This window comes from Bos javanicus, chromosome 7 (genome assembly GCF_032452875.1).
Source record: "Bos javanicus breed banteng chromosome 7, ARS-OSU_banteng_1.0, whole genome shotgun sequence".
NCBI classification, from domain to species: domain Eukaryota; kingdom Metazoa; phylum Chordata; class Mammalia; order Artiodactyla; family Bovidae; genus Bos; species Bos javanicus.
In genome coordinates, this window is record NC_083874.1 from 31749965 (window position 1) to 31776688 (window position 26724).

The following is a 26724-nucleotide window of genomic DNA, read 5'->3' on the forward strand; positions in this document are numbered from 1 at the left end:
AGTTTTGATTTGTGTTTCTCTAATAATAAGCAGTGTTGAGCATCTTTTCATGTGTTTGTTAGCTGTCTGTGTGTCTTCTTTGGAGAAAAATCTGTTTAGGTCTTCTGCCCATTTTTTGACTGGGTTATTTGTCTTTCTAATGTTCTGAAAGAGATGGGAATACCAGACCACCTGATCTGCCTTTTGAGAAGTCTATATGCAGGTCAGGAAGCAACAGTTAGAACTGGACATGGAACAACAGACTGGTTCCAAATAGGAAAAGGAGTACGTCAAGGCTGTATATTGTCACCCTGCTTGTTTAACTTATATGCAGAGTACATCATGAGAAATGCTGGACTGGAAGAAACACAAGCTGGAATCAAGATTGCCAGGAGAAATATCAATAACCTCAGATATGCAGATGACACCACCCTTATGGCAGAAAGTGAAGAGGAACTAAAAAGCCTCTTGATGAAAGTGAAAGAGGAGAGTGAAAAAGTTGGCTTAAAGCTCAACATTCAGAAAATGAAGATCATGGTATCTGATCCCATCACTTCATGGGAAATAGATGGGGAAACAGTGGAAACAGTGTCAGACTTTTCTTTTTTTGGGCTCCAAAATCACTGCAGATGGTGACTGCAACCATGAAATTAAAAGACGCTTACTCCTTGGAAAGAAGGTTATGACCAACCTAGATAGCATATTCAAAAGCAGAGACATTACTTTGCCAACAAAGGTTCATCTAGTCAAGGCTATGGTTTTTCCAGTGGTCATGTATGGATGTGAGAGTTGGACTGTGAAGAAAGCTGAGCACTGAAGAATTGATGCTTTTGAACTGTGGTGTTGGAGAAGACTCTTGAGAGTCCCTTGGACTGCAAGGAGATCCAACCAGTCCATTCTGAAGGAGATCAGCCCTGGGATTTCTTTGGAAGGAATGATGCTAAAGCTGAAAGTCCAGTACTTTGGCCACCTCATGCGAAGAGTTGATTCATTGGAAAAAACTCTGATGCTGGGAGGGATTGGGGGCAAGAGAAGAAGGGGACGACAGAGGATGAGATGGCTGGATGGCATCACTGACTCGATGGACGTGAGTCTGGGTGAACTCCGGGAGTTGGTGATGGACAGGGGGGCCTGGTGTGCTGCAGTTCATGGGGTTGCAAAGAGTTGGACATGACTGAGCGACTGATCTGATCTGATCTGAATGTTGAACTGCATGAGCTGCTTGTATATTTTTGGAGATTAATCCTTTTTCAGTTGTTTCATTTGCTATTATTTTTCTCTTATTCTGAGTGTTTTTACCTTGTTTATAGTTTCCTTTGCTATGTAGAAACTTTTAATTATGTTTCAATTGTTTATTTTTGTTTTTATTTCCATTACTATAGGAGATAGTTTAGAGGACTTTGCTGTGAGGTATGCCAGAGTGTTCTCCCTCTGTTAGAAAGCACATGTTTTTCACTTTGCCCATTTCTCTATAGAACTGCTTCTTTTTTTTCTTACAGGTTTGAGGAAGTATTTGTTGATTTGCAGGAGGTTTTATGTTTTGGATATCGAACTTCTGTTAATGTGTATCATTGTAAATTGCAAACATCTATATGCTTAACTCCTCAACATTTCAGCACACATATCATTAACTACACTTAGATATTCACTTACTGATCCTGTTTTTAGGTAAAATTTACGTTAAATGAAATGCAAAATCTAAATATAACATTTGATGTGTTTTGAGAAGTGCACACACCTGTGTAACTGAAACCTCTATCCAGTACATTCTGTATGGCTTCTGTATAGAACACTGTCATCAGTCTAGAAAATCACCTGATAATCCTCCAGACCCACAGAAATAGCTATTTCTTCTCAAATTTTTTCTCCAGGTAAAATAGGTTAATTTACCTGTTTTAGAACTTCATATAAATGGAAAATAAAACATATAACCCTTTATAAAAGGCTTCATTCCTTTGGCCTATTTTTGAGATTATTCTGTGTTACGGTATGTTTGGAGTTCATTACTAAATGTTACTCTTGTTTTATGGATATCAGTTCAGTTCAGTCGCTCAGTCGTGTCTGACTCTTTGCGACCCCATGAATCGCAGCACGCCAGGCCTCCCTGTCCATCACCAACTCCCAAAGTTCACTCAGACTCACGTCCGTTGAGTCAGTGATGCCATCCATCCATCTCATCCTCTATCGTCCCCTTCTCCTCCTGCCCTCAATCCCTCCCAGCATCAGAGTCTTTTCCAATGAATCAACTCTTCGCATGAGGTGGCCAAAGTACTGGAGTTTCAGCTTTAGCATCATTCCTTCCAAAGAAATCCCAGGGCTGATCTCCTTCAGAATGGACTGGTTGGATCTCCTTGCAGACCAAGGGACTCTCAAGAGTCTTCTCCAATACCACAGTTCAAAAGCATCAATTCTTCGGTGCTCAGGCTTCTTCACAGTCCAACTCTCACATCCATACGTGACCACAGGAAAAACCATAGCTTTGACTAGACGAACCTTTGTTGGCAAAGTAATGTCTCTGCTTTTGAATATGCTATCTAGGTTGGTCATAACTTTCCTTCCAAGGAGTAAGCATCTTTTACTTTCATGACTGCAGTCACCATCTGCAGTGATTTTGGAGCCCCCCAAAATTAAGTCTGACACTGTTTCCCCATCTATTTCCCATGAATTAGCATTTTCTGAATGTTGAGCTTTAAGCCAACTTTTTCACTCTCCTCTTTCACTTTCATCAAGAGGCTTTTTAGTTCCTCTTCACTTTCTGCCAGAAGGGTGGTGTCATCTGCATATCTGAGGTTATTGATATTTCTCCCGGAAATCTTGATTTCAGCTTGTGTTTCTTCCAGTCCAGCATTTCTCATGATGTACTCTGCATAGAAGTTAAATAAGCAGGGTGACAATATACAGCCTTGACATACTCCTTTTCCTATTTGGAACCAGTCTGTTGTTCCATGTCCAGTTTTAACTGTTGCTTCCTGACCTGCATATAGACTTCTCAAAAGGCAGATCAGGTGGTCTGGTATTCCCATCTCTTTCAGAATTTTCCACAATTTGTTGTGATCCACAGAGTCAAAGGCTTTGGCATAGTCAATAAAGCAGAAATAGATGTTTTTCTGGAACTCTCTTGCTTTTTCCATGATCCAGCGGATGTTGGCAATTTGATCTCTGGTTCCTCTGCCTTTTCTAGAACCAGCTTGAACATCAGGAAGTTCACAGTTCACATATTGCTGAAGCCTGGCTTGGAGAATTTTGAGCATTACTTTACTAGCGTGTGAGATGAGTATAGCCCAACTCTTTCATCCGTTCTTCTGTTGATGAATATCTGGCTTTTTCCAGTTTGGGGGTATTATGATTAAAGATTCTAAAAACATTTTTTAGAGTGTTTTTGTTAACTTTCATGTTCATTTCATGTCTCTTGGTTAAGTACCAAGAAGTGGAATTTCTCATTTAACAGAGTTAATTATCCCTTTTCAAAGATAAATTCCCCTAGTATATTATAGTGGTTAGGCCAGGCATAATTAGATACATAACAAAAAATAACTCTATTTTGTTATTTTTGGTAGAAAGAAGGATATCCAAAGACAGAGCACAAGAGATAATCCAAGAATGCTGGGTATTGCTGGTATGTGCAGTACAAGATGTGAGGAATAATGGACCATAAGACTGGAGAAGAAGGGAAATACCTTGAGTGACATATTTAAACAAATATGGATTTTATTTTGTAGATTTTTTGGAGGATATTAATGTTTTTAATGTAGAAAAACAAGGGTAAGCCTCTTTGAAAAATAATTATATTAGCAGTTTAACAGGACAGTTCAGCTAGAGACAAAGAGCAATTAATATTAATGGTCTAATGTCTGACCTTCTACTTTCCCATACTACAAATACAACATAGATAACGTTCTTTGTACAACATTCAATTATTGATACCTAATAAATTAATATGTATAATAATTTATAGAAACATTGTCTCTTTTTAGTTTTATGAATTGTATTTTTGACATCTTAACTTAAAATCACTTTATGTAACCCAAGGCCAAAAATATTTTCTCCTAATATTTTACCCAATATTTATAGTTTTGGGTTTTGTAATTAACATTGTGGTCCATCTACATTGTGAGCTAATTTTTGGTGATGGTGCAAGATAATGATTAAACTCAATTTTGCTTGTATTGATAGTTGTCCAGCATTATTTGTTGGAAGGAATACCCTCTTCCCTTTAAACTGCACATCTATAAGAGTCAATTGATGATAAATGTAGAGATCTATTTATGCAGTCTGTCTTCTATTCTGTTGATGTATGTGTCCATTTTTTTCTCTAATACAAAACTGTTTTGATAATTGTAACTTTGTGCTAAGTTTTGAAATCCAGTGCAGTTTCACCTTCTTTGTTGGTCTCCTTCCAAAGTATTTTGTCTATTCCACTTCTTTTATTTCTCCAGATTTTTGGGATCAGCTTGTCAATTTCTACCAAAAAATGCTGCTGATACTTTAATTGGAATTACTAAATCTATAGTGTCTAGAGAATTGACATTTTAATAATATTAAGTCTTATAATCCATGATCATAATTTATTTGTACTGTGTTTGTTCAGACTTTAAAAATTTCTTCCATGTGTTCTCAAGTTTTTAATGTGCAGTTCTTACATACATATTACATAATATATTACATTTTGTTATAACTAAATATTTAATATTTTCTGGACTCTTCAATTCCAATTTCTACTTGTTAAAAGTGGTGTTCCTCCTTAGGAGGAAGAAGTTTGTCTTGGTGAAGAATGTAGTTGGACTTAGAGCTGAAATAGGTGAGGCTTTTCAGGTATCTTTAAATGTTCACTCCCCATGAATTGTCTGGTATGGCTGCCTTACTCTGGCTAACCAGCCAGGTTTTTCAGGATTCCTTCGGTGTATATTTCAAGACAGAGAAAATCAGAAGATATCATTTATTGCCAAATCCCAAAAGACATACAACAGACCTTTTGATATCAGAGTCTCTAGACTCTTGAGCCCTATCAAGAGTCAGGAAAAAAAACATGTGGGGTGAAAAATGTAGGTGTAACAATATTTGGAGAATACAATCTGCCATAGTTTTGTTCACTAATGCATTCTAAATGTTTATGTCAGTGCTTGGTACAGAGGAGACACTCAATAAATATTTGTGAAATGAATGGATCATTCATTCATTGTGCCCAGCTGAAACTGAGTAGAAATGAAGGTCCCATTCTTTCTGGTAGGACCATGGTCTGGAAAAACAGAGACTCAGTCCAAGAAAAGTTATGACCAACCTAGATAGCATATTAAAAAGCAGAGACATTACTTTACCAACAAAGGTCCATCTAGTCAAAGCTATGGTTTTTCCAGTAGTCATGTATGGATAAGAGTTGGACTATAAAGAAAGTTGAGTGCCAAAGAATTGATGCTTTTGAACTGCAGTGTTGCAGAAGACTCTTGAGAGTCCCTTGGACTGCAAGGAGATCGAACCAGTCCATCCTAAAGGAAGTCAGTCCTGAATATTCATTGGAAGGACTGATATTGAAGCTGAAACTCCAGTACTTTGGCCACCTGCTGTGAAGAACTGACTCATTTGAAAAGACCCTGATGCTAGGGAAGATTGAAGGCAGGAGGATAAGGGGACGACATAGGATGAGATGGTTGGGTGGCATCAATGACTCAATGGACATGAGTTTGAGTAAACTCTGGGAGTTGGTGATGGACAGGGAGGACTGGCATGCTTCAGTCCATGGGGTTGCAAAGAGTAGGACATGACTGAGCGACTGAACTGAACTGAACTGAACTCCCTAGTGTCTTGAGTAGGTTGGTTTGGTTTTATAGCAACCCAGGCAATTAGTTGCTGAAATTTCTTATTCTCCTTTCTATTGTCAAGAAGGGTTTGCCCCACTCAGAGGTAGGAGTAAACAGGGAGTCAAAGCATTAGGTAAATTCATCTTTTATTGAAAAATGCCTGGAAATGAAATAAAATAACACTCTCAGTGAAACTCAAAGTAAAATATTTCTTAGCATTTTAACATCACTTTAGTCAAGGGAAAGATTTTTCCTATACATAATCACCTTTCCTCCAGGAGTCTAAGTTGTTCAAATGTCTTGGTTCTCTGGATAGCACATGGGGATGGGTCTGATGGAACATGTGTGAGGGCTGAAAGTCCCAAACTAGTCAACTGACGAACCATGCTTTGCTGTTGGCAGTCGCTCATACCAGAAAGTTATGTGTGAAGTCACACGGTATTCTGCTTGAATGCCTGCCATTGATATGGTTGATGCTATTGGGTTCTTTCTCTCTGTTTCTTATATATGTGGTTTCTCCTTCCTCTATTTCACCTTTTCTTGGGATATTTTAAAAATCTGGTCTCCAAAATCAGGAAGAGGGAAAGTTTGCTCTATGTTGTTTTGAACCTTTTAGTTCCATACTTGGTCTGATAGTTTTTAAGCTTTGAAAAAGAGGATTTGTAGTCTCCATGTTTGGTTTTATAGTCATTTGTAGTTATATAGACTGAGAAGGGTGGAATGGTGAAGCAGATGAGGTATGGATTGGAAGGAATCCCATGATCAGTAACACACACACACACACACACACACACACACATACACATTCATATATATGCACAGTATCAAGATTATTGGAATTTCTCTTCTTTGTGCATGCCCAAATCAAATAATCAATTTATCTTCTAAGCCAAAATATCTGAGTTAAACAGATATTAAAGGGACTATTATTAATAGTTAAATGCTGATAACAAGCATAAACTACTGCTGTGTTTGGCAAACTGGGGCTGTGGTAACCTTAATAATAGGGCTTCCCAGGTGGCGCTAGTGGTAAAGAACCTGCCTGCCAATGCAGGAGACATAAGAGATATGGGTTTGATCCCTGGGTTGGGAAGATCCCAGGGAGGAGGGCATGGCAACCCATTCCAGTATTATTGCCTGGAGAATCCCCATAATATGATGCTGAATTCCAAATGGAAATTCCTTCCATAAATGCATGTTTTTAATGATAAAGTCCTTTAAGGATGGATATGTTTTATGAGTTTTGTATTGAAAGTTCTAAGAGAATCATATTGGCTGGTTGAGCAATGATTCCAATGCAGCAAGGAGATTTCTAAATGAATCTGATAAAGTTTCTTGAAACAAATACCTTTGGGTGTGCATCTCTCCTCAAGAATGGTATAGAAATTACGGCTCCAATTTAACATTCTCTGAAACCATCATGGACCAAAACAAAATATTGGAAAGTAGGCTTACCAATGTGTTTTTAATATACTGGCCAAGATTAGTATATCTGGAGACAGACGCTTGTACTGAAATCTGGGCTCCAATACCTATATAGTTGTGTGATCTTAATTATTTAACTTTCCACGTCTTTGTTGCTGCAGTGGTTAAGTTGGATAGTTATAGCACTTGTTTCCTACGGTTGTTATAAAGGTTAAATCGCTTAATACAAAAAACAAGTACAATGCCTGGTACAGAGCAGATGTTTGATTTAGCATTTATTATGATCTTCTGCCTTAACAACTGGCACAACCAGCTATTTATTGCCAGAGCAAGAAACCAGGAAATCATTACCACATTCTCGTTTTACTCCTTCTAATCACTGATGTGATTTTTAAGGTGTACTATTCTCTCAGTGAGTTTTCCTCAGTCCACAATTGTTCCCCAACAATAGACATATTGTCATATCCCCTGTCATATTCACAGGCAGCCAGAATGACTTTTATAATGCATGCTGTGATAAGTCACTTTTCTATGTAAGTTCCTTCAGTGGCTCCTCATCCTTGGAATGGGTGCACCAGGCTCTTCAAAATATGACTTCTGTTTACTTAATTCCCCAGCGTCATTTCTTGCCACATTTTCCTCATATTTACAGATTTACTAGACAAACTTTCCTGAAGCTCTATGAAAGACTGCCTCATTTGAGCCTTTCTTCTTTCACATAATACTGCTTGTTTTATTCCTGCTTTCTCTTACTTTGGCCTTAACACCCTTCAGGGCTGAGCTTGTCTATTTCTTCCTTCAGAGCTATCTGGCACTTAAATGTGGTTAGATGCCTTCTCAATGGCCTGTGTATACTTCTGCATATACAAATGGCTTGCATATACTTTTCTCAGAGCTTCTTGCGCATTTCTGATATAAGTACAAAGAGTGCACAGTCTGTCTCTTCAATAGAGTGTAAACTACTAGGCAGGAGCTAGGATCTTCTTTGTTGTTATTTCTGTTCTCTGTGCACAACATACGACATGTAATGTCTGTGCAAAAGATGCTGGTTGAGTGAATGCATACCTGTGGTATTGATTAATAAATTATAGGAGGTCATTTTTGGTGTTGGTTTTTGGCTTTTTAAAATAAAAATGCTAGATTTTTTTCCTACAGATTTAAAGGTTTTTCTGAAACTGCCTTTTAAAAGGTTGAGTTTTTCTCCTTAAATTTGTATGATGAGATCAATCCTCATTAAGTTTGTAGAGTCTCTCAAGAGATAAGGAGAGAAGAGAGCATAAAAAAGTTAATTAAGGAAATACAAATTTATGGAAATGGTATGTCATCCTTGAAATTGCAAATGGGATTGAAAATAACACTAATTCTTATGCCCTGTTGCTGTATATTCTTTTCGTTGCATGTACTATTCCATTAGCTGTCTTGTCTTGTCTCGGAGACTTATTTCCATAGAGAGGATTGGGACATCTTTAAGTAGAATATGCAGCCAGCTAGATGCCTTGAATGAGAGGTCTCAAATTTTTATCTGACAGCAATACAAATTCAAAACTATAGCTTGTGACTACATGTTTATACTGGATAACTGAGTTTATAAACTTGTTTTGGTAAGAATTAAAGTGTTTTAAATTATTTTGAGATATTAGTAAGCATAAACTTTGTCTTTTTTCTTTAGAAATAATTATTTTTATAGGAAATTGATTGCAAATATTCATTCCTCTAAGGCTACACTTTCAATATGTTAGCCACTAGCCACATGTATTGAACAGTTGAAATGGGCTAGTCCAAAATTAGATGTGCTGTAAAGTTTAAGATTTCAAAGAATTCGTTTAAAAAGCAATGTAAATTATTTCAGTAATTTTATATTACCTCAATAATTTTATATTTTATTACATTTATATAGTTATTATATCTATATATAATTTATATATTTATTTGCAGGAGTATTTTTAATATATTTAGTCAAATAATTTTTTCTTCAAATTAATTTCACCTCTGAATTTTTATTTATTTATGTATACTAGAAAATTTAAAATTACCTATGTGGCTCATATTATATTTCTATCGGACAGCTCTTCTCTAAAGTGCTTTCCATTTTGTAGCTTGTTTTGTGTGCGTAGAGTCCTGAGGAAGTTTGTGATAAAAGGACTTCATGCCAAATACCACTAATAAAGCTATTGTAATACATTAGTGTCAGTATACACAATACTGTGAATGTGTGTGTCTGCTGTTACTTCAGTCATGTCTCTGCGACCCTATGGACTGTAGCCCACCAGGCTCTTCTGTCTATGGGATTCTCCAGGTAAGAATAGTGGAATGGATTGCCATGCCCTCCTCCAGGAGGTCTCCTTTACCCAGGGACTGAACCCCTGTCTCTAATGTCTCCTGCATTGGCAGACCGGTTCTTTACCACTAGCGCCACCTGGGAAGCCCAAAGTTAAATGCACCTGGTACTTAATTTTTTTCTTAAGAATATTTGAAACATATCAATTATATGATCTAAATTTGTGAATAGCTGTAGTCTACAGTTTATGTCTTAGTCAGAGATTTTATGTTTCAAATATTTTGATATAAAATTATCCTTCTGAGTCTTCAGTTGAATTATTATTTCTTTTATTTACTCTAAAATGCTGAAGGAAGTTGGAAACTGGCAAAAAATTTTTTGCACCAACATTTGCTCATCACTGTCAGTTTTCCTCCACTCTTTTGGAACAGTGAGTGCATCAGGCTTGGGAACGCATACCAGGGAACTTTGTGGGTAGGAAGGGACTTGCCTCCTAGGGGCAACATATGAAGCAAGGCTGCCTGGAGGCATGCCAGAGGAAGCTGAAACCAAAGCCCAGCAGACAGTCCGACTGTGCTATTATTACAGAGTGACAGATTCCATATAGGCTGCAACGGTTGGGAACTATGGAAACCAGACTAGAGTGAGAGTACACAAGGGTGGCAGACAGAGCTGGAGAAGTCCCAGGAGCTGCAGGACCACAGGCAGATGGTACTTTTATGGGGCATTAGAGGCAGTGGGCTGTGTGGTCATTAGGACATCAGCCCATTTCAGACAACCAATTACAGCTTGTACAGGTTTAAGTGTATTTTACAATATAATTAATGTTTGATACAAACAGTGAATTTAATTTGTGAATTGTGTCAAGTAGCTTTTCTGTATTATCAAACTGAACCAATGGTTTTACATAATAAAAAGCTGAAATTATGCCCCACACAAGAAAGAAATCAAACGCGATCTTTGGTTCAAAATTCTTCACTTGAGCTCTCATATTCGTTTTCCATTTCAGCGCTCAAGTGTCAAATTTCAGCCCTCTGGGTTCATTTATACTTGTTTTTGTAAAATAGATAATAAGCCATTTGGTATCTCTTTAATAATATACTTGTGTAGTCACAGAAAAACCCCACCACCACCAATTTTTGCTGCTTATTTGTGTTTGGCTAACATGATAGCAATTTCATTTTTACTTTTTATTTTATACTGGAGTATAGCCAGTTAACAATGTTGTGATAGTTTCAGGTGGACAGCAAAGGGACTCAACCATACATGTACATGTATCCATTCTCTCCCTGTGTTATTAGGACCTTGTTGGTTATCCATTTAGATATACCAGTGTGTACATGTCCTCAAACCCCTAACTATCTCTTTCCTCCATTTCTTCCCCCAGACAGTCATCAATTCATCACTAACTCTGTGTCTGTTTTGTAAATAAATTCATCTGTATCATTTCTTTTTAGATTTCACATATAAGGAATGTCATATGATATATCTCCTTCTCTGACTTACTTCACTCAGCACGACAATCTTCAGGTCTTCCCATGTTGCTGCAAATTGCATTATTTCGTTCTTTTTAATGGTTGAGTAATATTCCATTGTATGTATTTACCACATCTTCTTTATCCATTACTCTCCTGATGAACATTTACATTGCTTCCATGTCATGTTTTGGTTGTTAGAAGTACTGCTGCAGTGAACACTGGGGTGCATGTATCCTTTTGGATCATTTTTTTTTTTTTTCTGGGTATGTGCCCAGGAGGGAGATTGCACAGTTATGGTAGCTCTAATAGCAATTTAAATCCTATTTAGATGTATGCTGGAAGGAAATGGCAATCCACTCCAGTATTCTTGCCTGGGGAATTCCATGGACAGAGGAGCCTGGTGGGCTACAGTCCATGGGGTCCCAAAGAGTCGGACTTGATTGAGCAACTAACACAGACTTCTTGAGACACAGCTTTAACACAATCAATTTATGCATGATAATATTTTAAATATTAACCAGTTTCTTGGTGATTAGTCTAAGAACATGTAATAAATTATCCTAGTTATTGATAAAAGGATAAGATAGTCCAAAGCAAGTGATTCATTCATTGGGTGATAGGAAGGGTAGAGTCAAGCTGGACAGTGGTTTTGGAAGAGTTTCCCATTGGAGTGCTGCATCTTAATTTTGGGTTGACTTGTTGATAAGTTAAGATTTTAATCTTTACAAATGGGAGGAATTTTTTTCTTTATTGACAGTGCCTCCATGAAGTCATGGAAGTATACTCATGGAGATGTCTTCCTGTAGCTCTTAGGAGAGGACTGAGGAGTTAAGCATTCTATGGCTTCTGCAATGAAATTGAGACTCAGAAGTCCAGGTCATCAAACTTTTTCACTTATATCTCAGCATGAGATGGCCAAAGAGGAAGACAGAAATTCTGGGCCCATCTCTCTGGAATCTTAGGAGAGAACCCCTACTGCCAGTCTGGTCTCTATTTTTCCCACACCACAGAGTTCTGATTCCAAGTGGCGTTGGGTGTGTGGTTTCCCACTCTTTTGCATATTTACTTTTTATCTTTCAACATTTAATATACAGACGGATATAATATGGTGGCCCAGTTTAAGATGGACCACAGATGGGTTTTGTTCACTTCCTGTGGCTCTAGGCCAGGAGTAAGGAGAGACAGAGGCTTTCACTGGGTTGATAAATCATGAACAGACTCATACATATCGATTAGAACTTGGCTCTTAATATTTCCTAGTTGGGTAAATTAACTTCCTTGTGTCTGTTTTCTCTAAAAAAATGGAATTAAAAATAACACATGTCTTATAAGGGCTGCTTGAGGATAGACTGATGATTAAATGAAAGATGTTTAGCCAGTTTCTTCCATGTAATATGTATTCAAAAAGGCTGGTTATTGTTATTATCAAAGAGAAAAAATGTCTCAGTCTACTGCTACATTTTCTTTGACCTCTTATGGGGCACCTCCTTAGGTAGATAGGGCTATAAAGAAGGTTGAATATTATGCAATGTAAAGATAGTAAGCAGTTGATAGACAAATTAAATTCCATGTATTCTTAGGGGAATCCTATGTCTAGCATATGTCTAGCATATGTCTAGACCCCTCATAAAAGCTTGATAACTATCATCAAGTTTCTGTATCTGAAGAAACACCATGGAACTCAATTATTTTTAATGAAATTCCCACTTTTCCAAAACATAAATCATGAACAAGTTTTAAAAAAATGAAGGTTGCCTTGGAGACTGTCAAAATGTGACTCTACACTGACTTACATTTATCAGTCCTATTTATTACATATTTTCTCTTTTAATAAAAAGCCGTTGGTTAGTCAATCATACAATTAATTGTACACTGTATCTCTTCTATCAAAACCTTCAATATGAGACAGAAACATTTTCAGTGTTAGAGATATTTTTCCATTGTGTTGTCATCATTTCCATTTATCAGATGAAGTACTGCAAAGAAAATAATGTTTGGTGGATTGAACGTCTATCTTCAGAAAAAAACTTGATAAATCATGGCATAGCAGGAAAGTGAAACCTGAGAAATTACAATTTGTCTAATGACAAATTAACAGCTAACAAAACAGACAAATGAAACTATGACATTATTTAAATAAGTATTCAGGAAAAATTACTAGCATATTTTATGTTATTAAATCTGAACTAGTTAAAAAAGGGGACTGATGGATTTTACAAATCTGCTATTATCTCGTTATTATAAAATATATTTAAAGACAATTAGCTCCAGATATTTGCAACTTTTTTTATAGAATATTTGAGGACTAAAGAATGATAAACTGTCTACTCTGTTCTCCATTTTTAGAAATACAAATCAGATGATCCCATAGAAGTAAGACTGCAGTTCTGAGAGATAGTATAGTAGATAAAAACAATCCTTTGAGGCAGTAGTTTGAGTTAGAAGATACTTTGTTCCCTTGAACAAGTTTAGTAACCTTGAAGCTTCATATTTCTCATCTGTACAGGTGAGATGTACACCTTATAGGTGTACATAAGGTGTACACCTTATAGGTGGATTCTATATGATTTTTAATAAATCAATTCATTTGAAGTTTTTAGAAAAATTTGCCACATAAAAGCATTCTGCCAGTTAATATTATCATTATTTTTATTATTGTTATTGCTACTACTGTTATTCTATATAAAGCTATTGGTTGGCCAAATTTAGGAACTCATTCTTGGCAATTCAAAATTTGCTTTAAAAAAAAAAAAACTTACTTTAAGATTAACTTATAAAGTGTTTGTTCTAACATATCAAGGTTAAAAGAAAAAAAGAGGTGAGGTTATAATAGACCAGAGGCTTCTTACTGTCCAAATAAATCACCACTGAAATTCTCATCATTATTAATAACTTTAGAAAAATATGCATTATCATTTAAATTGGTGACATGTTGTTACATGTATCTTGGACTAGTTATGAAGAAAGTTAGTGATTAATATTTCTTAATTTCATTTTCTACAATGCATATATGTTGGAGTAGTTGGCAACTTAGATTCTGGATGTTGTAGCAAAAACCCTGGACAGCTAAGAAATGAGATCCAGATGAGATACTTTGATTTCATAACTACATGCCTTTAGAAACAGTCTTGAGTATTTATCAAGCCTCTTACAGTTCAAAATTCTACAAGTCTGAGAGTAATGATGGAACTGTGGTAAGGATACTAATTCAGAGTAATAACTTAATCTTACATAATTAACTCGAAGCCAAGCTCAAAAAAGCCTTCAGTATAAAATACAGGAAAACTCGTTTATGATAAAATAATGTATTGTGTGAATTTTAAAGTTCTGTTTAAGTGTTTTAAGTTCGTTCTACCACCGCATTTTGTGTACAGAGGCAGAGAGTTGTGTGTGTGTGTGTGTATGTATATATATATATATACACACACTTAACTTTTAAGTAAATATATTCTATTTCTCCAATTAGGTGGTACATACCTCAAAAAAGGAAGCTCAGGTATGTACCACCTAACAGACAAAATAGAATATATTCTTAAAAGTTACATATCCATAGTTTTTTTCAACAAGTAACTGATATTCTTTTTAAAAGTTACCTCTAAAGTTGTGAAAATATTTTGTATACTTGAAATTGTATTTTTCTACTTAGATACATTTAGTGCAGGAAGTATACATCCCAGGCAAGGAAAATGGTGTGAACTAAAGCTTGATAGTAGGGATATATATGGCTTGTGTAGGAGTAGTGTGTAGACTAGTTTGGAAGGAACAGAGGGTTTGGGGGAGTGGACAGAGAGCTTCAAACTAGGATGGAGAACATATTGCTGACTGCCTTGACTACCTGTTAAAAACATATAACATAGTTCGCTAGAAAATGTAGAATGATCACAAGTTTTTAAAAAGATTGTAATATATGCAAAGTGTTTTTTTTTTATAGTGAAATTAATCTGGCAGCACTGTGGAGGTGAATTGGATATGAACGAGAATAGAGTCAATGAGCTAGTTAAGACTGGTTTAGCAGCAATAGAAATGTAGAAGGAGGAATAAATGCAAGTGATGTGAGTCCTGTAGTGCAAATATAATCTTATTCATCATTGCATCTTAAGCACATAGTATAACAGATGCTTTATTTAAGCACAAAAATTTATTTATTAAATAGATATTGGAAAATTTTATTTTAAACAGAAAAAATGTTTTAATTTACACATGAATTCTAAAAAAAAGGAGACCTAAGAAGTGACAAAAAGCACTTTTATACTTTTTAGACAGTTCAGTTCAGTTCAGTCACTCAGTCGTGTCCAACTCTTTGAGATGCCATGAATCGCAGCATGCCAGGACTCCCTGTCCATCACCAACTCCTGGAGTTCACCCAGACTCACTTCCATCGAGTCAGTGATGCCATCCAGCCATCTCATCCTCTGTTGTCCCCTTCTCCTCCTGCCCCCAATCCCTCCCAGCATCAGAGTCTTTTCCAATGAGTCAACTCTTCGCATGAGGTGGCCAAAGTACTGGAGTTTCAGCTTTAGCATCATTCCTTCCAAAGAAATCCCAGGGCTGATCTCCTTCAGAATGGACTGGTTGGATCTCCTTGCAGGCCAAGGGACTCTGAAGAGTCTTCTCCAACACCACAGTTCAAAAGCATCAATTCTTCAGCGCTCAGCTTTCTTCACAGTCCAACTCTCACATCCATACATGACCACTAGAAGAACCATAGCCTTGACTAGACGGACCTTTGTTGGCAAAGTAATGTCTCTGCTTTTGAATGTGCTATCTAGGTTGGTCATGACTTTCCTTCCAAGGAGTAAGCGTCTTTTAATTTCATGGCTGCAATCACCATCTGCAGTGATTTTGGAGCCCAGAAAAAGAAAGTCTGACACTGTTTCCACTGTTTCCCCATCTATTTCCCATGAAGTGATGGGACCAGATGCCATGATCTTCATTTTCTGAATGTTGAGCTTTAAGCCAACTTTTTCACTCTCCACTTTCACTTTCATCAAGAGGCTTTTGAGTTCCTCTTCACTTTCTGCCATAAGGGTGGTGTCATCTGCATATCTGAGGTTATTGATATATCTCCCGGCAATCTTGATTCCAGCTTGTGCTTCTTCCAGCCCAGCGTTTCTCATGAAGTACTCTGCATATAAGTTAAATAAGCAGGGTGACAATATATAGCTTTGATGTACTCCTTTTCCTATTTGGAACCAGTCTGTTGTTCCATGTCCAGTTCTAACTGTTGCTTCTTGATCTGCATACAGGTTTCTCAAGAGGCAGGTCAGGTGGTCTGGTATTCCCATCTCTTTCAGAAATTTCCACAGTTTATTGTGATCCACAGAGTCAAAGGCTTTGGCATAGTCAATAAAGCAGAAATAGATGTGTTTCTGGAAGTCTTGCTTTTTCAATGATCCAGTGGATGTTGGCAATTTGATCTCTGGTTCCTCTGCCTTTTCTAAAACCAGCTTTAACATCTGGAAGTTCACAGTTCACATATTGCTTTTAGACAAAGAAACCACAAATTTCTGAGGAAGTGGCAGGATCGAGAAACTTGGGCTTTTGGTGCATATTTAGTGAAGAACCTAAACAGTTTGGGCTTGAGGCAGTAAATAAAGAAGGAACATGGTTTGTTTATTAGACCTCTTTGACTGAATTCCCAGCTTTGGCAGTAAGAGTGTCCTTCTACCCCGAGATGCAGGGAGGGCACCTTTCACACAGGGGATTCATTTCTAGCTTTTACAGAGACAAGAGAGGAGAGTCAGGGTGTCGTTCTTTCATAGGCCATTATTATGTAGTTTTAACTTGACATAATATGCCACTTTGGCATTTTTAGGGATGGCCCATCCTAAGCCCCCGTGTTGATGAGGATTCACCTCCCCTCTTATTTTGTTCCTCAGCCCTGGGGAGGGAGTGGCTTTCTGTAGTTATTGATCTGGGCTGCCTTGACATTCCCCTTCATATCCCATTTCCTGCATAACCAACTTTCTGCCTCAAATATCTTCTTTTTAAAAAATTTTTATTTATATTAGAGTATATGATTTACCAGAGAAGGCAATGGCACCCCACTCCGGTACTCTTGCCTGGAAAATCCCATGGATGGAGGAGCCTGGTAGGCTACAGTCCATGGGGTCGCTGAAGGTCGGACACGACTGAACGACTTCACTTTCACTTTTCACTTTCATGCTTTGGAGAAGGAAATGGCAACCCACTCCAGTGTTCTTTCCTGGAGAATCCCAGGGACGGGGGAGCCTGGTGGGCTGCCATCTATGGGGTCACACAGAGTTGGACACGGCTGAAGCAACTTGGCAATTAGCAATATGATTTACAGTGTTGTATTAGTTTCAGGTATACAGCAAAGTGATACAGTTTTCTGCATACAAAGAACTTAATCATGTCCAACTCTTTGCGACCACACAGACTGTAGCCCATCAGGCTCCTCTGTCCATGGAATTCTCCAGGCAAGACTGGAGTAGGTAGCCATTCCCTTCTCCATGGAAGTTTCCAACCCAGGGATCGAACCTGGGTCTTTACTGTCTGAGCTACCAGGTTATACGTGTGTGTGTGTATACACATCTATTTTACATATATATAATATATATATACACACACACACACACATATTCTTCAGATTCCTTTTTCATGTGGGTTATTACAGAGTATTGAGTAGAGGTTCCTGTGCTATACAGTAGGGTATTGTTATCTATTTTATATGTATTTTTTTGTGTATTAGTATTAATCTCAACCTCCTCTAATTTTCCCCCACCCCCTCATTTTCTGTTTGGTAACTATAAGTTTATTTTCTAGGTCTGTGAGTCTGTTTCTGTTTTCTAAATAAATTCATTTGTTTCATTTTTTTAAGATTCGACATATAAGTGATATCATATGATATCTGTCTTTCTCTGACTTCCTTTAGTATGATAATCTCTAGATTCATCTATATTGATGGAAATGGCATTATTTTATTGTTTTTATGGCTGAGTAATATTCCACTGTGTACATGTATCACATCATCTTTATCCATTCCTCTGTTGGTGGGCATTTAGGTTGCTTCCATGTCAGCTATTTCAAATAGTACTGCAATAATTATTGGTTGCATGTGTCTTTGCAAAATATAATTTTCTCCGGATATATACCCAGGAATGGGATTGATGGATTACATGGTAGTTCTGTTGTTAGTTTTCCATATGTATATTTTTCATAGTGGTTGGGAAATTTACATTCCCACCAACAGTGTAGGAGGGTTCCCTTTGTTCCACATCCTCTCCAGCATTTATTGTTTGTAGACTTTTTCATGATGGCCATTTTGACTAGTGTGAGGAAGTAGTTCATTGTTGTTTTAATTTGCATTTCTCTGCTAATTAGCACTGTTGGCAGTGTTGAGCACCTTGTGCTTTTTGGCCATCTATATATCCCACTTTTTTTTTTTTTTCTGGTAATGACTTTATTTTTTCAGTTAACATAACCAACCCATGATACAGCATACTAAATCCTAAAGTACAAATCCAAGTAAGGTAATACCTTTACTAAGTTACAAAACTTTGGCAAATCAGTACAGTACTCTTTAACACAATATAACGTACTTTTGTTGGAGTCATTTATTACTTTTGTGATAATTTTTACTCCAAAATAATGTTATCTGGGTATGAAATGAAAACATAATGATTTTTAATGGTGGTTTATAGCAGAGCAAATTATTTTATGCAGTTAATGTCTTTTTAAAATGATACAGTTTCTCCTTTAAAAGTGAGTTCCCTCATGTAAGCTCTCCAAGATTACTGAAACAGGGCAGTTGTGCATATACAGAGGGGGCTCTGTTTGCTTCTGAGGTTGGTCCAAAGCCAGATAGAATTCCAATGAATGAAAAGCTTTAAAATTCTACCTTAAAGAGGTTTCACCAGCCAATACCAATTTCCAAACATACTTTTCAAAAATTGTTAAAATTTTGCATGTATTGAATTCTCAAAATCAGTCATTTCTGACCATATGAATTTCAGCTGATCCCTTTTATTTAGAAACCCTGACCTCTTTGGTTTGATCAAGTCACATAGCTTTAGCTTATTAAAAAGAATTCTACCTAAAATAGGGTTGTATTTTTTAAATAACAAATAAATATACTGCCAGCTTGTAGAGACTTGGGGAACTGGGTGCCGTGTATCAACTTTCATTATCATTTCTTCACAAATGCTGCTGCTGCCATTGGTGTCTGTCCTGCCAAAGCTGTCAGTTCCTCAATTTCAACATTTAGTTTATGTATTACACACTCCACTGATTCTTAGCCTTTATTCAGTTCAGTTCAGTCTCTCAGTTGTATCTGACTCTTTGTGACCCCATGGACTGCAGCATGCTAGGCCTCCCAGTCCATCACCAACTCCTGGATTTACTCAAACTCATGTCCATTGAGTTGGTGATGCCATCCAACCATCTCATCCTCTGCCATCCCCTTCTCCTCCTGCCTTCAATCTTTCCCAGCATCAGGGTCTTTTCAGATAAGTCAGTTCTTCTCATCAGGTGGCCAGAGTACTGGAGTTTCAGCTTCAGCATCAGGCCTTCCAATGAATATTCAGGACTGATTTCCTTTAGGATGGACTGGTTGGATCTCCTTGCAGTCCAAGGGACTCTCAAGAGTCTTCTGCAACACTACAGTTCAAAAGCATTAATACTTCAGCACTCAGCTTTCTTTATAGTCCAACTCTCACATCCATACATGACCATTGGAAAAACCATAGCTTTGACTAGATGGACCTTTGTTGGCAAAGTAATGTCTCTGCTTTTTAATGTACTGTCTAGGTGGGTCATAGCTTTTCTTCCAAGGAGCAAGCATCTTTTAATTTCATGGCTGCAGTCACCATCTGCAGTGATTTTGGAGCCCAAAAAATAAAGTCTGACACTGTTTCCCCATCTATTTCCCATGAAATGATGGGACCAAATGCCATGATCTTCGTTTTCTGAATGTTAAGCTTTAAGCCAACTTTTTCACTTTCCTCTTTTACTTTTATCAAGAGGCTTTTTAGTTCTTCTTCACTTTCTGCCATAAGGGTGGTGTCATCTGCATATCTGAGTTTATTGCTATTTCTCTCGGCAATCTTGATTCTAGCTTGTGATTCCTCCAGCCCAGTGTTTCTCATGATGTACTCTGTATATAAGTTAAATAAGCAGGGTGACAGTATACGGCCTTGACGTACTCCTTTCCCGATTTGGAACCAGTCTGTTGTTCCATGTCTAGTTCTAGCTGTTGCTTCCTGACCTGCATACAGGTTTCTCAAGAGGCAGGTCAGGTGGTCTGATATTCCCATCTGTCTAAGAATTTTCCAGAGTTTGTTGTGATCCACATGGTCAAAAGCTTTGGCATAGTCAATAAAGCAGAAATAGATGTTTTTTTCTGGAACTCTATTGCTTTCTTGATGATCTAGTAGATATTGGCAATTTGTTCTCTGGTTCCTCTGCCTTTTCTAAATCCAGCTTGAACATCTGGAAGTTCACGGTTCATGTACTGTTGAAGCCTGGCTTGGAGAATTTAAAGTATTACTTTGCTAGCGTGTGAGATGATTGCAATTGTGTAGTAGTTTGAACATTCTTTGGCATTGCCTTTCTTTGGGATTGGAATGAAAACTGACCTTTTCCAGTCCTGTGACCACTGCTGAGTTTTCCAAATTTGCTGGCATATTGAGTGCAGCACTTTCACAGCATCATCTTTCAGGATTTGAAATAGCTCAACTGGAATTCCATCACCTCCACTAGCTTTATTTGTAGTGATGCTTCCTAAGGCCCACTTTACTTCTCATTCTAGGACGTCTGGCTCTAGGTGAGTGATCACAACGTTGTGGTTATCTGGGTCATGAAGATCTTTTTTGTACATTTCTTCTGTGTTCTTGCCACGTCTTCTTAATATCTTCTTTTTCTTTGTTAGCATTTGATGATATCGTACTTGCCATCAGCCCTTCAAGGTAACTGCTGAGACTGATCTTTCACGGTAATTATGGCTTCTCGAGTCAAGTATTTTTTTCTGGGTCTTGAGGATGTGATTTATATATGTCTCTCATCTACTGAAACCATATTTGTAAATGAAATATTTGTAGATTTAAGTTCCATTATGGATCCACTACAGAATATTCTTGCATATATGTTTTGGTTCTTGCTGCACCAATAATAGATTTCACAATGGAAGGCAGTCCCCACTCTGTGCTGAGAAGTCTATGGCTGTGCAACCTTCCAGAGGGGTATATGTGTCTGTCCAGTACATCAGCTCCAACCACACTCGGGTTCATAGAGTTTGGGTGTTTCTGCATTGCAGCTGTTGTAAAAATTTCCCATGGGTGGTCAAAGACGTGCTCTGAAGTCCAGATCTTCATGGTGATGGTGGCCAGTACAGTTTCCCGGTGATGCTAGGTCACAAATGAGGCAAAGAGACCACTCTTGCCCAAGCTCTGCCCCTCAGCCACCCTGCCAGCTGCCCAGTGTATATCTTCTTTTTTTAATGGAAATGTCTTTTTAGATCTTGTGCCCACTTGGGGGTTGGGTTATTTGGCTTTTTGATCTTGAGCTGCATGAGCAGTTCATAAATTTTGGAGATTAATCCCTTGTTGGTCACATCATATGCAAATATTTTCTCCCATTCTGTGTGTTGTTTTTCTGTTCTGTTTATGGTTTCCTTTACTGGGCAAAGGCCTTTAAACCTAATTAGGTCCCATTCATTTTTTATTTTTGTTCTTATTTTCATTATTCTAGGAGGTGGATGCAAAAAGATACTGCTGTGATGTACATCAAAGAGTGTTCTGTCTATGTTTCCTTCTAGGAGTTTTATAGTATACAGTCTTAATTTAGGTCTTTAATCCATTTTCAGTTTATTTTTGTGTATGGTATTAAAATTTTAATTTAATTCTTTTACATGTAGCTGTCCAATTTTCTCTGCACTACTTTTTGAAGGGACTCTTTTCTTCTTGTACATTATTGCCTCCTTGATCATAGATTAAGGTGACCATAGGTGCATGGGTTTATTTCTTGGTTTTCTATCCTATTATATGGATCTATATTTCTGTTTTTCTGTCAGTGCCATACTGTTTTGATGACTGTAGCTTTGTAGTATAGGCTGAAGTCAGGGAGACTGACTCCTCCATCTCCTTTTTTCTGCCACTAAGGGTTGCTTTGGCTGTTTGGGTTTGTGTGTGTGTGTGTTTCCATACTAACTTTGAACTTTTTGTTCTTGTTCTGCAAAAAATGCCATTGTTAACTTGATAGGCATTGCACTGAATCTGTATATTGCCTTGGGTAGTATAGTTATTTGACAATACTAATTCTTCTAATCCAAGAATATGGTATATCTTTCCATCTGTTTGTGTCATCTTCAATTTTGGTCATATCAATGTCTTACAGTTTTCAGAGTATAAGACTTTTGCCTCCTTAGATAGGTTTGCTCCTACTTTTTTTTTTTTTTTTGATGTGATGGCAAATGAGGTTGTGTCCTCTCAATTATCAAAGAAATCAGATAATTTCTTTCTGAGCTTTCATTGTTAGTGTATAGGAATGCAAGATATTTCTGCGTATTAATTTTGTATTCTTCAACTTTACTAGATTCATTGATTAGCTTTAGTAGTTTTCTGGTGGCATCTTTAGGATTTCCTATCTATAGTATCATATCATCTGGAGACAGTGACAGTTTTACTTTTTTTTTTTTTCCGATTTGGATTCCTTTTTCTTCTTTTTCTTCTGATTGCTGGCCTAGGACATCCAAAACCAAATTGAATAGAAGTGATGACAGTGGACATCCTTGTCTTATTCTTGATCTTAGAGGGAATGCGTTCAGCTTTTCACTGTTGAGTATAGTATTAGCTGTAGGTTTGTAATATATGACCTTTATTATGTTGAATGATGCTCTTTCTCAGAGAAGGCAATGGCACCCCACTCCAGTACTCTTGCCTGGAAAATCCCATGGATGGAGGAGCCTGGTAGGCTGCAGTCCATGGGGTCGCTGAGAGTTGGACACAAATGAGCGACTTCACTTTCATGCATTGGAGAAGGAAATGGCAACCCACTCCAGTGTTCTTGCCTGGAGAATCCCAAGGACGGGGGAGCCTGGTGGGCTGCCGTCTATGGGGTTGCACACAGTCAGACACAACTGAGGCGACTTAGCAGCAGGAGCATGCTCTCTCTATGCCCACTTCCTGCAGAGTTTTTGTTTTAAATAAGTGTTGGATTTTATCAAAAGCTTTTTCTGCATCTATTGAGATGATCAGATGGATTTTATCCTCAGTTTGTTAATGTGGTATATCATACCGATTGATCTGTCAATATCAAAAAAATTATTACATCCCTGGGATGAATCCAACTTGATCATGATGTATCATCCTTTTAATATATTGGATTAATTTTTAAGGGTTTTTGCATCTGTGTTCATCAGTGATATCTGTAATTTGTGTGTGTGTGTGTGTGTGTGTGGTATCTTTGTCTGGTTTTGAAGGTGATGGTGACCTTATAGAATAAGTTAGGGAGTGTTCCTTCCTCTAATTTTTGGGATAGTTTGATAAGGATACATTTTAACTCTTTTCTAAATGTTTGATAGTATTTGCCTGTGAAGCCATCTGGTCCTGGACTTTTGTGTTTTGGAAGATTTTTAGTCAGTTTCAGTTTTAGTGCTTGTGATTGGTCTGCTCATATTTTCTTTTTCTTCTTGGTTCAGACTTGGAAAGTTGTATGTTTCTAAGAACTTTTCCATTTCTTCTAGGTTGTCTATTTTATTGGCATATAATTCTTTTTCGTAGACCCTTGTGATACTTTGTATTTCTGTGGTGTCTAACTTCTCCTTTCTCATTTCTAATTTTCTTGATTTGAGCCCTCTCCATTTTTTTTCCTTGATGAGTGTGGCTAAAGGTTTATCAATTTTGTTTGTTTTTTCATAGGACCAGAGTTTAGTTTTATTGATCTTTTCTATTGTTTATTTCTGTTTCATTCTGTGATATGATTGTTTTCCAGTTTGTGAGTCACCCACCCAGTGGGTATAGGATTTGATTGTATCTTACCATCTCATTGTGGCTTCTACTTTGTCTTTGGAAGTTAACTACCTTTTGTGGTAGGTTCCTGTCCTTTTTTGAATGTTTTTTTCAGCAGTTGTGATTTTGGTGTTTTTATGAGAATAGGTGAGCTTAAGTCCTTCTGCCCCATGATCTTGTCTCCTCTTTCTCCCTCTTCTCTTTTTCTAGAAAATCCCCAAAATTTCCAGTCATGTGATATGGGTGGGATTAAATCCACACAATCACCTTACCAAAATAGAGGATCACATTCCCCTGATCCTCACAATCAGAGGCTGACAAAGGAAGTGGTTGGCTCAAGGAAGTTCAAGATTTTGTGTGGGGTTTGCAAGAAGAGAACATATTTCCGCCTTCCTATAAGAGACATGTAACTCTTGTCAAAGCTATCTAACCTAAAAGTACAAGGATGTTCATGTTTAGATAAAATATATATTGTGGAAAAGAATGGAGGGTCAGAATGAAATCAAGAGCTTATTAGTATTATTGGATCACTACATCTTTAATTTTTCAGTTACCTGAAGCACTAAATACCTTTTTTCCGAATACTTTCAACTGAAGGGAGTTTTCCTAATACAAAGTCAAATAGGGATTAAATTTCCTGCTTCCTCTAATGCCTTATGAGAATTGGTTTTTGAACATTGTATACATTTAAACAAATTGAAATAAGATCTCCTATTTATTAGTCTTTCCCTCTTCCTCTTGAATTAGAAATGAACCTTCATAATTGAACAGGATATATGGGAAACAGAAAATAATAGATAATTTTATGGCTAGAATAAAGTATCAGGTGGCATTTTCTATGTACATGGTGATGATTTAAATAAATAATGATGATTTTATGCATAGCAAAATACAAGGACAGTTTTATTCATTGACTAAGTTATACCAGTGTCATCAAATTTGGTTTGTGTGCCAAAATAGCCCAGGTTGGAGGCCATAATTGCTGATAGCAGTTCAAAAGTGATTTTACAATGTGCCAAACAACCAAATTCAACTTGAAATTTCAACTCAATTTATATATGTAAACATAGAAGTTATTTCTTCAAACTTTATAAACTGGTGCTGAGTAGATTTTTTTTCCACATGTAAAAAGAATTAATTTTGTATATATTCATTGACTATTGTCACCATATATGTTAACTATATGTGTGTGTATATATATATATATATATGTATGTATGTATATACACACATGTACCTATACATGTCTATTTATATAATCTCTTTACACATATAAAATGTACACATGGTATATAATATTTTTCTATAAAAATATATTTACCTGAAAGTATGCTATTTTCTAGTCTCCTTATACAAGTCTAAAGAAACTGTTTTTATACAACTATTCTTCTTCTATAAATATACATAAATTTTGGAGAAAGCAATGGCACCCCACTCCAGTACTCTTGCCTGGAAAATCCCATGGAAGGAGGAGCCTGGAAGGCTGCAGTCCATGGGGTTGCTGAGGGTTGGACACGACTGAAGGACTTCACTTTCACTTTTTACTTTAATGCATTGGAGAAAGAAATGGCAACCCACTCCAGTGTTCTTGCCTGGAGAATCCCAGGGACAGAGGAGCCTGGTAGGAGGCCGTCTGTGGGGTCGCACAGAGTTGGACACAACTGAAGCGACTTAGAAGCAGCAGCAGCAGCAGCAGCAGCATATATAAATTTGATTTTGAGAGAACATATTTGAACAGTATGGCACTGACTCACTAATACAGGAATATTATCAAAGTAAACTGTAAGGAAAATTGTGCAATAAACTTTTTGACAATTTTTTTTCTTTTAGAATCAAGTTAGACTAAAGTGTAATGTAGAAAAAAAGGTATGTGGCCTCAAGTTGTACTCAGTAATTCTATGCATACTTATAGATATGAGAGAAATATTATAATAATAAAGATAATGTTTTTTATAGAAAACTTCAAATGGGTGTGAGGTTAGAGAAGTCATGGGAGTTTTTATTTTCAAAATGATTTCTAGAATACTGTTGTCATCTTAAATTTTTAATCAGTTTAATGAATAGCTACTGTAAAACTTATGAGGAAAAAATCTGCAAATGAGATGCATTTTTATTCTGAAGAATATTTTTACAAAGAGATAGCATTCTCATGTTTATCAAAAGATTATGGGTCATTGTTTTTAGAAGAAAACCATTTCCTCCTCTCATACTTTTTAGTCATGTCCCAATGATCCTCTGGAGGAGGTGCCCGCTGAGAGCAAACTGGGTTCACAATTAATGTACTGACTCCTCCAGGAAACAGGGCTGTGGCGGCTGCTTAACTATTCTGCTGCCATATTCCACAATGACACTTCGGGTCCAAAGAAAGAGAATAAAACTGCTTGTCCCCAGGTATAAATAACAATTTGGGTGATGAAAAATGAATGAAAATAGCTCAAATCCACCTTTCCCGTAAGTAATGAAATAATTGGTTCCAACAATAAAAGAATCCATTGACAAAGATAACAATTTCTAAGCCTCCTAGAAATTTGCAGTCTAATATAATATGTGTTTTCCTAATTTTGAAGTCTTCCCTTATGGCTCAGATGGTAAAGAATCTGCCTAAAATTCAGGAGACCCAGGTTCAATTCCTGGTTTGGGAAGATCCCCTAAAGAAGGGCAAGAAGGCCATCCACTCTAGAATTCTTGCCTGGAGAATTCCATGGACAGAGGAGCCTGGCAGGCTGCAGTCCATGGGATTGCAAAGAGCTGGACATGACTGAGCAACTAACACTTTCTCCCTATTTTTAAGAGAAAATTTGAAG

General features: G+C 37.1%; 1 pseudogene; it reads right to left on the bottom strand.

Moving 5' to 3' along the window:
• Nucleotides 1-19069: 19069 nt before the first annotated feature.
• LOC133251992 (PRELI domain containing protein 3B-like) lies at nucleotides 19070-21441 on the bottom strand (annotated as a pseudogene).
• Between the last annotated feature and the right edge of the window lie 5283 nt (nucleotides 21442-26724).